Source organism: Rhinoderma darwinii, unplaced genomic scaffold, assembly GCF_050947455.1.
Source record: "Rhinoderma darwinii isolate aRhiDar2 unplaced genomic scaffold, aRhiDar2.hap1 Scaffold_499, whole genome shotgun sequence".
NCBI classification, from domain to species: Eukaryota; Metazoa; Chordata; class Amphibia; order Anura; family Rhinodermatidae; genus Rhinoderma; species Rhinoderma darwinii.
In genome coordinates, this window is record NW_027464046.1 from 168,082 (window position 1) to 181,722 (window position 13,641).

General features: G+C 46.5%; 6 non-coding genes across 6 annotated transcripts; all 6 read right to left on the minus strand.

The window, feature by feature from the left end:
• Positions 1 to 926: 926 nt before the first annotated feature.
• LOC142720468 (U2 spliceosomal RNA) lies at positions 927 to 1,117 on the minus strand. Its single transcript, XR_012873255.1, has one exon. It is a non-coding gene; the product is annotated as a U2 spliceosomal RNA (small nuclear RNA).
• Positions 1,118 to 2,347: 1,230 nt separating this feature from the next.
• LOC142720498 (U2 spliceosomal RNA) lies at positions 2,348 to 2,538 on the minus strand. The gene has a single exon (XR_012873279.1). It is a non-coding gene; the product is annotated as a U2 spliceosomal RNA (small nuclear RNA).
• A 1,229-nt stretch (positions 2,539 to 3,767) lies between these two features.
• Positions 3,768 to 3,958, minus strand: LOC142720511 (U2 spliceosomal RNA). The gene has a single exon (XR_012873293.1). It is a non-coding gene; the product is annotated as a U2 spliceosomal RNA (small nuclear RNA).
• Positions 3,959 to 5,180: 1,222 nt separating this feature from the next.
• On the minus strand, positions 5,181 to 5,371 carry LOC142720508 (U2 spliceosomal RNA). The gene has a single exon (XR_012873289.1). It is a non-coding gene; the product is annotated as a U2 spliceosomal RNA (small nuclear RNA).
• Positions 5,372 to 6,601: 1,230 nt separating this feature from the next.
• On the minus strand, positions 6,602 to 6,796 carry LOC142720526 (U2 spliceosomal RNA). Its single transcript, XR_012873304.1, has one exon. It is a non-coding gene; the product is annotated as a U2 spliceosomal RNA (small nuclear RNA).
• A 6,577-nt stretch (positions 6,797 to 13,373) lies between these two features.
• Positions 13,374 to 13,564, minus strand: LOC142720509 (U2 spliceosomal RNA). Its single transcript, XR_012873290.1, has one exon. It is a non-coding gene; the product is annotated as a U2 spliceosomal RNA (small nuclear RNA).
• Between the last annotated feature and the right edge of the window lie 77 nt (positions 13,565 to 13,641).

Here is a 13,641-nt window from a genome sequence, read left to right on the forward strand (position 1 = left end):
CACACCTTGTATCAGCTGTAATCCAGTCCAGTCCAGTGCTGCCTGCTGAGCAGCACTGACCAACACTGCCTGGGCCCAGGCTTTTATCTCTGAGGCCCCATTATGATGTCAGAAAGCTGGCTCTGGCTCCTCAGGGCTCCACTATGACACGTGCAAAGTTCCGTCTGAACTTTATATAAGACGGTGCGGCTCAGTCAGTCACTCAGTGTTGCCTGAGAGGGCAACACTGCAACAGCCGGCCGCCAGGCTGTCTTTTTTTGCACAGCTAGTTGCCTCCAGGAGGCCACAAGAGGGAGACAAGGGACTGCAAAATGGAAAATAAGCATCCACCAACTTTACAGACAACTTCTCCTTGCTCCTACAACCTCCATCCTTGCACAGTTTGTTATTCTTCTAGGTAACATAGTAACAAATCCAAATTGCTGCTCTCTTTGTAGGCAAGCAAGGCTTTGTTGCAACTGCAATTCTTACTCCTTCTTGAAATGTAGGGACGACAGTACATGCCATCACATCCATCTAGTGTACACAGGTAGGTCCATTGTGGCGGGCGGGCGGGCGGGCGGCTTTAATGGCTGTTTGCTGTTCCCCTACTCCACTCCACTATTTGACTGTGGTGCTGCATCAATCAGTGGCTGGCTCAGGTGCAGCTCTTTAACTTACCTAATAGGGAGGGCGGACAGTAGACAAGGAAGGTGAATGAGCTGTTCCAATGTGAAATGCCGGAAACACAGACACACAGACGACACAAAACAAGAGGTGGCAATGTATTCAATAATTGCATTTAATCAATTAGCTCATTATCACTCATGCATTGTCCAACAGGTGTTGAAATAATGGGATTAAAAGGGGAGATCCCTTCAGAAAGACAGAAACAATGGCAAACACAAAAAACACTTTTGGAATCTGATTTTAGTCAACACATAAGGAAAGGGTGCACCAGTCCTGGAAATACTGCAATACCAGGTCAATGCGTGGAGTTGACAGAGCAAGCTCTATTTCCATCTCCCTGTTCTAAAAATCCATTTAATATATGGTCCCCAGATAGGGGACGTATCAGATATTAAACTGATAAGAACAGATACTACACTTGATCTTAGCCAAAAGGCCGAGAAGCGATAACCCGAACGGGTCGCGCGTTGCCCGAGCCTGCCCGATACTGCTGTTCAGCCCTTGCAGCGATTCAGCCTACTTCTAGGCAATTCCATGGGGCCCTGCAGGCTCACACACTCACAACTACACGGGAGGTGAATAAAGGCCGGAGAGGAAGCCAGACAGGATTTGCTTCTTTTGCTTGCACCACAATGCAGTGCTGAAAGAGGAGGAATCTACATAAAAACGCCTTCCTGGCAATGCCCAAATGCCCTGCTGCCATGCAGATAAACACTGGCAGCGGCAGCAAGTGCATGCCCACAGCCACCCCTTGTTCCTTCACACCTTGTATCAGCTGTAATCCAGTCCAGTCCAGTGCTGCCTGCTGAGCAGCACTGACCAACACTGCCTGGGCCCAGGCTTTTATCTCTGAGGCCCCATTATGATGTCAGAAAGCTGGCTCTGGCTCCTCAGGGCTCCACTATGACACGTGCAAAGTTCCGTCTGAACTTTATATAAGACGGTGCGGCTCAGTCAGTCACTCAGTGTTGCCTGAGAGGGCAACACTGCAACAGCCGGCCGCCAGGCTGTCTTTTTTTGCACAGCTAGTTGCCTCCAGGAGGCCACAAGAGGGAGACAAGGGACTGCAAAATGGAAAATAAGCATCCACCAACTTTACAGACAACTTCTCCTTGCTCCTACAACCTCCATCCTTGCACAGTTTGTTATTCTTCTAGGTAACATAGTAACAAATCCAAATTGCTGCTCTCTTTGTAGGCAAGCAAGGCTTTGTTGCAACTGCAATTCTTACTCCTTCTTGAAATGTAGGGACGACAGTACATTCCATCACATCCATCTAGTGTACACAGGTAGGTCCATTGTGGCGGGCGGGCGGCTTTAATGGCTGTTTGCTGTTCCCCTACTCCACTCCACTATTTGACTGTGGTGCTGCATCAATCAGTGGCTGGCTCAGGTGCAGCTCTTTAACTTACCTAAAAGGGAGGGCGGAGAGAAGACAAGGAAGGTGAATGAGCTGTTCCAATGTGAAATGCCGGAAACACAGACACACAGACGACACAAAACAAGAGGTGGCAATGTATTCATTAATTGCATTTAATCAATTAGCTCATTATCACTCATGCATTGTCCAACAGGTGTTGAAATAATGGGATTAAAAGGGGAGATCCCTTCAGAAAGACAGAAACAATGGCAAACACAAGAAACACTTTTGGAATCTGATTTTAGTCAACACATAAGGAAAGGGTGCACCGGTCCTGGAAATACTGCAATACCAGGTCAATGCGTGGAGTGGACAGAGCAAGCTCTATTTCCATCTCCCTGTTCTAAAAATCCATTTAATATATGGTCCCCAGATAGGGGACGTATCAGATATTAAACTGATAAGAACAGATACTACACTTGATCTTAGCCAAAAGGCCGAGAAGCGATAACCCGAACGGGCCGCGCGTTGCCCGAGCCTGCCCGATACTGCTGTTCAGCCCTTGCAGCAAATCAGCCTACTTCTAGGCAATTCCATGGGGCCCTGCAGGCTCACACACTCACAGCTACACGGGAGGTGAATAAAGGCCGGAGAGGAAGCCAGACAGGATTTGCTTCTTTTGCTTGCACCACAATGCAGTGCTGAAAGAGGAGGAATCTACATAAAAACGCCTTCCTGGCAACGCCCAAATGTCCTGCTGCCATGCAGATAAACACTGGCAGCGGCAGCAAGTTCATGCCCACAGCCACCCCTTGTTCCTTCACACCTTGTATCAGCTGTAATCCAGTCCAGTCCAGTGCTGCCTGCTGAGCAGCACTGACCAACACTGCCTGGGCCCAGGCTTTTATCTCTGAGGCCCCATTATGATGTCAGAAAGCTGGCTCTGGCTCCTCAGGGCTCCACTATGACACGTGCAAAGTTCCGTCTGAACTTTATATAAGACGGTGCGGCTCAGTCAGTCACTCAGTGTTGCCTGAGAGGGCAACACTGCAACAGCCGGCCGCCAGGCTGTCTTTTTTTGCACAGCTAGTTGCCTCCAGGAGGCCACAAGAGGGAGACAAGGGACTGCAAAATGGAAAATAAGCATCCACCAACTTTACAGACAACTTCTCCTTGCTCCTACAACCTCCATCCTTGCACAGTTTGTTATTCTTCTAGGTAACATAGTAACAAATCCAAATTGCTGCTCTCTTTGTAGGCAAGCAAGGCTTTGTTGCAACTGCAATTCTTACTCCTTCTTGAAATGTAGGGACGACAGTACATGCCATCACATCCATCTAGTGTACACAGGTAGGTCCATTGTGGCGGGCGGGCGGCTTTAATGGCTGTTTGCTGTTCCCCTACTCCACTCCACTATTTGACTGTGGTGCTGCATCAATCAGTGGCTGGCTCAGGTGCAGCTCTTTAACTTACCTAAAAGGGAGGGCGGACAGTAGACAAGGAAGGTGAATGAGCTGTTCCAATGTGAAATGCCGGAAACACAGACACACAGACGACACAAAACAAGAGGTGGCAATGTATTCAATAATTGCATTTAATCAATTAGCTCATTATCACTCATGCATTGTCCAACAGGTGTTGAAATAATGGGATTAAAAGGGGAGATCCCTTCAGAAAGACAGAAACAATGGCAAACACAAAAACACTTTTGGAATCTGATTTTAGTCAACACATAAGGAAAGGGTGCACCAGTCCTGGAAATACTGCAATACCAGGTCAATGCGTGGCGTGGACAGAGCAAGCTCTATTTCCATCTCCCTGTTCTAAAAATCCATTTAATATATGGTCCCCAGATAGGGGACATATCAGATATTAAACTGATAAGAACAGATACTACACTTGATCTTAGCCAAAAGGCCGAGAAGCGATAACCCGAACGGGCCGCGCGTTGCCCGAGCCTGCCCGATACTGCTGTTCAGCCCTTGCAGCGATTCAGCCTACTTCTAGGCAATTCCATGGGGCCCTGCAGGCTCACACACTCACAGCTACACGGGAGGTGAATAAAGGCCGGAGAGGAAGCCAGACAGGATTTGCTTCTTTTGCTTGCACCACAATGCAGTGCTGAAAGAGGAGGAATCTACATAAAAACGGCTTCCTGGCAACGCCCAAATGCCCTGCTGCCATGCAGATAAACACTGGCAGCGGCAGCAAGTGCATGCCCACAGCCACCCCTTGTTCCTTCACACCTTGTATCAGCTGTAATCCAGTCCAGTCCAGTGCTGCCTGCTGAGCAGCACTGACCAACACTGCCTGGGCCCAGGCTTTTATCTCTGAGGCCCCATTATGATGTCAGAAAGCTGGCTCTGGCTCCTCAGGGCTCCACTATGACACGTGCAAAGTTCCGTCTGAACTTTATATAAGACGGTGCGGCTCAGTCAGTCACTCAGTGTTGCCTGAGAGGGCAACACTGCAACAGCCGGCCGCCAGGCTGTCTTTTTTTGCACAGCTAGTTGCCTCCAGGAGGCCACAAGAGGGAGACAAGGGACTGCAAAATGGAAAATAAGCATCCACCAACTTTACAGACAACTTCTCCTTGCTCCTACAACCTCCATCCTTGCACAGTTTGTTATTCTTCTAGGTAACATAGTAACAAATCCAAATTGCTGCTCTCTTTGTAGGCAAGCAAGGCTTTGTTGCAACTGCAATTCTTACTCCTTCTTGAAATGTAGGGACGACAGTACATTCCATCACATCCATCTAGTGTACACAGGTAGGTCCATTGTGGCGGGCGGGCGGGCGGCTTTAATGGCTGTTTGCTGTTCCCCCACTCCACTCCACTATTTGACTGTGGTGCTGCATCAATCAGGTGCAGCTCTTTAACTTACCTAAAAGGGAGGGCGGAGAGAAGACAAGGAAGGTGAATGAGCTGTTCCAATGTGAAATGCCGGAAACACAGACACACAGACGACACAAAACAAGAGGTGGCAATGTATTCATTAATTGCATTTAATCAATTAGCTCATTATCACTCATGCATTGTCCAACAGGTGTTGAAATAATGGGATTAAAAGGGGAGATCCCTTCAGAAAGACAGAAACAGTGGCAAACACAAAAAACACTTTTGGAATCTGATTTTAGTCAACACATAAGGAAAGGGTGCACCGGTCCTGGAAATACTGCAATACCAGGTCAATGCGTGGAGTGGACAGAGCAAGCTCTATTTCCATCTCCCTGTTCTAAAAATCCATTCAATATATGGTCCCCAGATAGGGGACGTATCAGATATTAAACTGATAAGAACAGATACTACACTTGATCTTAGCCAAAAGGCCGAGAAGCGATAACCCGAACGGGCCGCGCGTTGCCCGAGCCTGCCCGATACTGCTGTTCAGCCCTTGCAGCGATTCAGCCTACTTCTAGGCAATTCCATGGGGCCCTGCAGGCTCACACACTCACAGCTACACGGGAGGTGAATAAAGGCCGGAGAGGAAGCCAGACAGGATTTGCTTCTTTTGCTTGCACCACAATGCAGTGCTGAAAGAGGAGGAATCTACATAAAAACGCCTTCCTGGCAACGCCAAAATGCCCTGCTGCCATGCAGATAAACACTGGCAGCGGCAGCAAGTGCATGCCCACAGCCACCCCTTGTTCCTTCACACCTTGTATCAGCTGTAATCCAGTCCAGTCCAGTGCTGCCTGCTGAGCAGCACTGACCAACACTGCCTGGGCCCAGGCTTTTATCTCTGAGGCCCCATTATGATGTCAGAAAGCTGGCTCTGGCTCCTCAGGGCTCCACTATGACACGTGCAAAGTTCCGTCTGAACTTTATATAAGACGGTGCGGCTCAGTCAGTCACTCAGTGTTGCCTGAGAGGGCAACACTGCAACAGCCGGCCGCCAGGCTGTCTTTTTTTGCACAGCTAGTTGCCTCCAGGAGGCCACAAGAGGGAGACAAGGGACTGCAAAATGGAAAATAAGCATCCACCAACTTTACAGACAACTTCTCCTTGCTCCTACAACCTCCATCCTTGCACAGTTTGTTATTCTTCTAGGTAACATAGTAACAAATCCAAATTGCTGCTCTCTTTGTAGGCAAGCAAGGCTTTGTTGCAACTGCAATTCTTACTCCTTCTTGAAATGTAGGGACGACAGTACATTCCATCACATCCATCTAGTGTACACAGGTAGGTCCATTGTGGCGGGCGGGCGGCTTTAATGGCTGTTTGCTGTTCCCCTACTCCACTCCACTATTTGACTGTGGTGCTGCATCAATCAGTGGCTGGCTCAGGTGCAGCTCTTTAACTTACCTAAAAGGGAGGGCGGAGAGAAGACAAGGAAGGTGAATGAGCTGTTCCAATGTGAAATGCCGGAAACACAGACACACAGACGACACAAAACAAGAGGTGGCAATGTATTCATTAATTGCATTTAATCAATTAGCTCATTATCACTCATGCATTGTCCAACAGGTGTTGAAATAATGGGATTAAAAGGGGAGATCCCTTCAGAAAGACAGAAACAATGGCAAACACAAGAAACACTTTTGGAATCTGATTTTAGTCAACACATAAGGAAAGGGTGCACCGGTCCTGGAAATACTGCAATACCAGGTCAATGCGTGGAGTGGACAGAGCAAGCTCTATTTCCATCTCCCTGTTCTAAAAATCCATTTAATATATGGTCCCCAGATAGGGGACGTATCAGATATTAAACTGATAAGAACAGATTTTTTTTCAGTTGGCTACCCCCTCGCGGGGGTGTCAATGATTTATTTATAAAAATTTCAATTTTACAATAAAACACATTTTAGTTACATAAATATATACAAAGAATTTTTACATTGTAACAATAGTAAAATCAAATTTTCATAAAATGTATGTAGGGGGACATGGGGCAAATCTTTATTTATTTGGAGTTCCAGTCAGTCACAAACCATTTATTTAGAAGGGTGGCATTCCTATTTTTGTCTAATAAAAAATAAATATACATTTCACTAAAACAAAGACCTAAAACATCATCAATCGATAAAACGTCGTGCTTAAAAAGAAGGATGTTCCTGGCCTTCCACAGAGCTTCTTTGGCGCAATTCATCGTCTTCCATGCAATTATTTTCTGATTCGCGGTTGGGCATCCAAAAAGTCCATATAAAATATCCTCATAGTTTAAGTCCTTTAGGTCTGCCATCTTCACCAAAAGAGGGAATATTTTTTTCCAAAATTCTTTTGCAAAGTCACATGTCCAAAAAATATGTCTTATCGTCTCCTCGGCCTGGCAGCCTTCCCTCGGGCAGACGGCAGACCTCGCGAATCCTCTTCTGTACTGGAATGCCCGGCATGGAAGACATTGATGAACGCAGCTCCAGGCCAGGTCCATCTGTGCATTAAAAAGATAAAACACATTAATCATTTTGAAAATAAAAGCACATCGTTGCGTATTAAAATTCTCTACATTGCTGACCGTCTCGCTCTCTCTCAGGTCTTTTATTAGTTTTTTGCTATTCTTAAGTTCATTCACGGTCTTCCCTTTTAAATTGAAGAGAGCCACTATTTTTTCTAAAATTACGTAGTTTGCTGGTAATTTAAAAGCGTATGGTGAGGATAAAATTATGTTGAACCATCCAAACCTCCGCATAAAAAACCCAGTATTAAAACGTAAAAAGTAAGACCAATAGTGCTCTTTAAAAAGGGAATTAAAACAGAAACTAAAGAACTTAATTAAAAGAAACCTATTAAAATCAGGAAAATCTTTGCCACCCTTTGGTTTGGACTTTATTACCGTTTCTCGTTTCAATTTCTCCATCCTGGAACTCCAAAAGAAGGTAAAACATGCTTTTGTTATTTTTCGTAATAAAACTGTTGGGGGAGGGAACACCATGCTTGTATATAAAAGAAGGGGTAAAATGACCATTTTTATGATTAAAATTTTTCCCTCCATGGTGAGTTTCCTCATATTCCACATACAAATTTTATTGTTTACCTTCTGCGCCACCATGTCCCAACTTATAAAACCATTGTCGTGCTCACTGAAGGAGATACCTAAAACTTTAATAGTATCTGACACAGGAACGGGTACGTCTCTAAAAACCATGCTTCCTATTCTTAAAATATTACTTTTGCTGAAATTTATTCTAAAACCGGAAGCACAGCAATAAAACTCAATTTGTTTTAGGGCTTTCTGAAGCGACAGGGTGTCCCTACAAAGTATCGCCACATCATCCATGTACCCCACTGCTTTAGCCTCTATGCCGCCTCCCCCTGGCAGGGGGACTCCACGTATTTGTTTATCACGGCGTATTGCGCATAGCAGAGGCTCTAGTGCACATATGAAAAGCAGTGGGGACAAGGGACACCCCTGCTTCACCCCAGAGTTTAAAAGAACGTCCTGTGTCTTAAAACCATTTACTAAAATTTTGCTTGTGCAATCTTTATAAAAGGCTTTAATAGATAGTAAAAAACCTTCAGGTATACCCATCCGCTCTAAAACCTTAAAAAGATAAAAGTGCGATACTCGGTCGAAAGCTTTTTGAAAATCTATGGATAAAATGGCTAATTTTCCGTTTCTAGATTTTGTGTCTTCAATCGCATCTTTTATTAAATTAATATTTTCCCAGATGCTGCGGCCTGGCACCCCACATACCTGGTTAGAGTGTATGATGTGGGGTACTATGGCTTTTAAACGGTTTGCACATAGTTTTGCCATTATTTTGTAGTCACTATTCAGAAGGGTTATTGGTCTCCAATTCTCTAAAACTGCGATGTCACCTTTTTTGTATAGCAAGGAGACCTCACCCTTCCGCCAGGACTTAGGCAGCATCTTGGAATGAAAGACTTCGGTAAAAAGGTTTAAGAGATCATCTTTTAAAATATCATAAAATTTGACATAAAACTCGCTGGGTATACCGTCCGGGCCAGGAACTTTACCTGCTTTAAAACTCTTCACTGTCTCTAAAATCTCCTGCTCCGACAGTTCCTGCAATAAAAAATTCTGGGAGACAGGGTCTAAAACAGTGGTAATCTCCTTCAGCGAGTCACGCATAAAATCACGATCCACAGTTTTCACATTAAAAAGGTCAGTATAAAACTCATGAACTTTACTTAAAAGACCCTGTACATCCGACACCCCATCAATATTTTTAAGAATAGCTTTTTTATTGTTCATTTTCTTAAAAAAGTACCTGGAGCAGGTCTCGTTCTCTTCCACGTGCTGTACTTTAGAACGAAATATAATTTCTTTACCTTTCTGCTCCAGGCACTGAGCTATCTCTTTTTTTAAGTTGGCGATGTCGTCTTGTACCTCTATCTCGTGTTCTCTCATTTTGTACAGGGTCTGTAGGCGGGTGTTGAGAATTTTAAAAAAAGCTTGCTTCTCTCTAGCTTTCGCCACGCTTTTTTTAATAAAAAATTCTTTTATTTTCCTTTTCATTTTCTCCCACCATGCGGTGATGGGAGCCTGTGTGTCTCTCACCCGCCTACTCTCTTTGTAAAATTCAATAAAATCTGTAAAAACCTGTGGATCATCTAAAAGGGAAACATTTAACTTCCAGGACTTTTTACTAATAATGTTATTAAAATCACGCTTTACATAAAATGATAAAAGCTTGTGATCGGAAAAAACATTGGTTAAAACTTCACATTTAAAAGGCAGTAGATTCTCATTACAAAATATAAAATCTATCCTGGAGCTACAGGTGGCGTTGCTCCAGGTAACGCCGGCTTCCTCTGGACTGCTCCTGTTACACTCTTTATAAACGTCTTTTAATTTAAAATCACCCACCATATCTTTGAGCAGTCCAGAGGTCTTGTCATAGTTTCTGCTTGTAGCGCTGGTAAGCCGGCGTTCCCCCCTCAGGATACAATTAAAATCACCTGCGAGGATAAAAGGCTCAGTCGTGTTAATAAAAAGAGGTAAAATCGCTAACATTTCTGCTCTTTCATTTTTATCTGGTGAGCCGTAAAAATTTAAAAACTGCCATTTCACACCGTCAATAAAAGCCTTAACCAATAAAATACGTCCTGGAAGAATCTCTTGGATAAAATCAATTAAAACGTTTCCCTTAAAAAGAATGGCGACCCCTGCTGCTCTGGACTCGTTAGATCCAGACCAGACTGATGGACCATACTTCCAATCCTCTTGGTATTTATGGTACTTCATCATATGGGGAATGCCGCACTCCTGCAGGAAAAAAACAGAGGCTGCCAGGCCAGCTAAAAAGCTGAAGAGAGCAACCCTTCTAACTTTGGACTTGGCGCCCCTCACGTTGAGGGAGATTCCCTTTACTTCTGACATTGTGGAGATTAAAATAGCGTCTTGATTTTAAAATAATAAATATTCGTGGAACTTAAAATCAGACATTTCCTCCACCAGCATTACCAGAACTCTCGTTTGCGCTCATATCCCCACCCTCGTCCGAATCGCCTGCAAAGAGGGACGAAAAGGGAGAGGAACTACCTTCACTGAGGGCCGTGCCAGCAACTCTTATCTCATACAAGGGGAGCCCAATCTCGCCTAGCGTCACCTGGGTCTCAACTGGGTGACCACGTAGGTCCATTTCGGGTGGGTCCCCCAAGGGCCCCGCCTCTCCCCCCAGGCTCTGATGACGCCGTCTTAGAGGGGGAGGTTGCGCACATGGCGGGGTGTCCGGTATCTGGGAGGGAACAGTGCCCACCCTCCTCACCAGGTCAGGCGAGGAGGTGGTCCTAGGAGGAGCCTCACTTTTTTTCACGGTTGTGTCCATCTGCTCCTCCCCTGATTCCCTCCTACCAGCACGCTCCTGTTTTCCCTTTTTTCGGGGACCCACCGCTACCCAGTTCTCCTGCTCGGAGTCAGACTCCTGAGACCCAGGTACAGGAGCAGGCCCGGCACCCACTGGACAACCAGCCCTCTGGGATGCCACAGTATCATTGGTGGCCTGCTCCTTTTCCGCCTTCCGCTTTGCTTGCCTTTTGTCATTGGCGCTGGGCTCCTTCCTTTCCTCAGAGGTTGCTGGCTGCGAGGCACCTGCTTTGGCTCCATTACTCCGCACCACTGAAGCCCAGGTGCCTCGCTGTTCCTTCGCGGCCCCGGCATGCTCCTCTCCCCGGGGGTGGGACTGGTCCGCTGGTGGAGCACGTGGGGGCGCCTCGGGTTGCTCATTTTCTTCGCCTCGGTACCTATGGGGACAAGAATAGTACAAATGACCAGTTTTTTGGCAAAAATTACATTTTTTCTCTTGTGAGCACTCTCTCATATTGTGCTCTTTGCTTCCACAGTTTCTACAGGTGACATCGCAGTTAAAACTGGTATGTCCATAAGTACCGCAGGCCCTGCAGAAGTTTGGCATCCCTGAAAAATAGAGGTCGCCATTCACATTTCCAATTTTAAAACGAGCCGGTGGTAATCTCGTTTCCTGGGTGGAGGGGTCCTTTATCAATGTTACTAAAAACTTCCACTTGACGGTCCACACTCCACACTCGTTCATAACTCTCCCCAACAGTTTGACATTCTTGAAGTAGGCAGCTAAGAATGCTGCCACTTCCATATCCTTCACATATGGGGAGTACATTTTAATCACCACGAGTTTCGTAATTTCGAAGGCATGTTCTACTACCTGGACTCCCGCTACCACGAGTTCACCTTTTCTCCTCTCAGCTCGGTCCATGGCATCACGGAGGATTCCTTCTCCCATAAAGGTGACGTCGAAAATTCCTCGTTTCGGGTAGTCCTGGATAGCCAGAATCTCATTCTTGTGGACCGCCAGTAGTTCTTCCAAGATCTTGTGGACCAAGAACTTTACGCCACGTGGACCGCCTCCACCCTCTGCCACGATAAATCGGGCAGAGTTCCTTAGCCGGGCATACACCGGCACCGCATCAGGCTCGCCTGCCATTTCCGTGGCCAGGCCGAACCGCACAGCAATTGCTGCGCCCTATGGGGTCCTGAGACTTACCAAAGGGCTGGGGGGGGATCGCAACTCGTTGCTCAGGACTAAGCCTCTCTCCCAAATAGCAGCACGGGGGTGAAGTCCAGGCGAACCTGGACGATCCCCCGAGGCCGAGAGAGAGGGTACCTGAGCACCTTCTGACTAAAAACCTCCTGTATAAATACACTTGGTCTTAGCCAAAAGGCCGAGAAGCGATAACCCGAACGGGCCGCGCGTTGCCCGAGCCTGCCCGATACTGCTGTTCAGCCCTTGCAGCGATTCAGCCTACTTCTAGGCAATTCCATGGGGCCCTGCAGGCTCACACACTCACAGCTACACGGGAGGTGAATAAAGGCCGGAGAGGAAGCCAGACAGGATTTGCTTCTTTTGCTTGCACCACAATGCAGTGCTGAAAGAGGAGGAATCTACATAAAAACGCCTTCCTGGCAACGCCCAAATGCCCTGCTGCCATGCAGATAAACACTGGCAGCGGCAGCAAGTGCATGCCCACAGCCACCCCTTGTTCCTTCACACCTTGTATCAGCTGTAATCCAGTCCAGTCCAGTGCTGCCTGCTGAGCAGCACTGACCAACACTGCCTGGGCCCAGGCTTTTATCTCTGAGGCCCCATTATGATGTCAGAAAGCTGGCTCTGGCTCCTCAGGGCTCCACTATGACACGTGCAAAGTTCCGTCTGAACTTTATATAAGACGGTGCGGCTCAGTAAGTCACTCAGTGTTGCCTGAGAGGGCAACACTGCAACAGCCGGCCGCCAGGCTGTCTTTTTTTGCACAGCTAGTTGCCTCCAGGAGGCCACAAGAGGGAGACAAGGGACTGCAAAATGGAAAATAAGCATCCACCAACTTTACAGACAACTTCTCCTTGCTCCTACAACCTCCATCCTTGCACAGTTTGTTATTCTTCTAGGTAACATAGTAACAAATCCAAATTGCTGCTCTCTTTGTAGGCAAGCAAGGCTTTGTTGCAACTGCAATTCTTACTCCTTCTTGAAATGTAGGGACGACAGTACATTCCATCACATCCATCTAGTGTACACAGGTAGGTCCATTGTGGCGGGCGGGCGGCTTTAATGGCTGTTTGCTGTTCCCCTACTCCACTCCACTATTTGACTGTGGTGCTGCATCAATCAGTGGCTGGCTCAGGTGCAGCTCTTTAACTTACCTAAAAGGGAGGGCGGAGAGAAGACAAGGAAGGTGAATGAGCTGTTCCAATGTGAAATGCCGGAAACACAGACACACAGACGACACAAAACAAGAGGTGGCAATGTATTCATTAATTGCATTTAATCAATTAGCTCATTATCACTCATGCATTGTCCAACAGGTGTTGAAATAATGGGATTAAAAGGGGAGATCCCTTCAGAAAGACAGAAACAGTGGCAAACACAAAAAACACTTTTGGAATCTGATTTTAGTCAACACATAAGGAAAGGGTGCACCGGTCCTGGAAATACTGCAATACCAGGTCAATGCGTGGAGTGGACAGAGCAAGCTCTATTTCCATCTCCCTGTTCTAAAAATCCATTCAATATATGGTCCCCAGATAGGGGACGTATCAGATATTAAACTGATAAGAACAGATACTACACTTGATCTTAGCCAAAAGGCCGAGAAGCGATAACCCGAACGGGCCGCGCGTTGCCCGAGCCTGCCCGATACTGCTGTTCAGCCCTTGCAGCGATTCAGCCTACTTCTA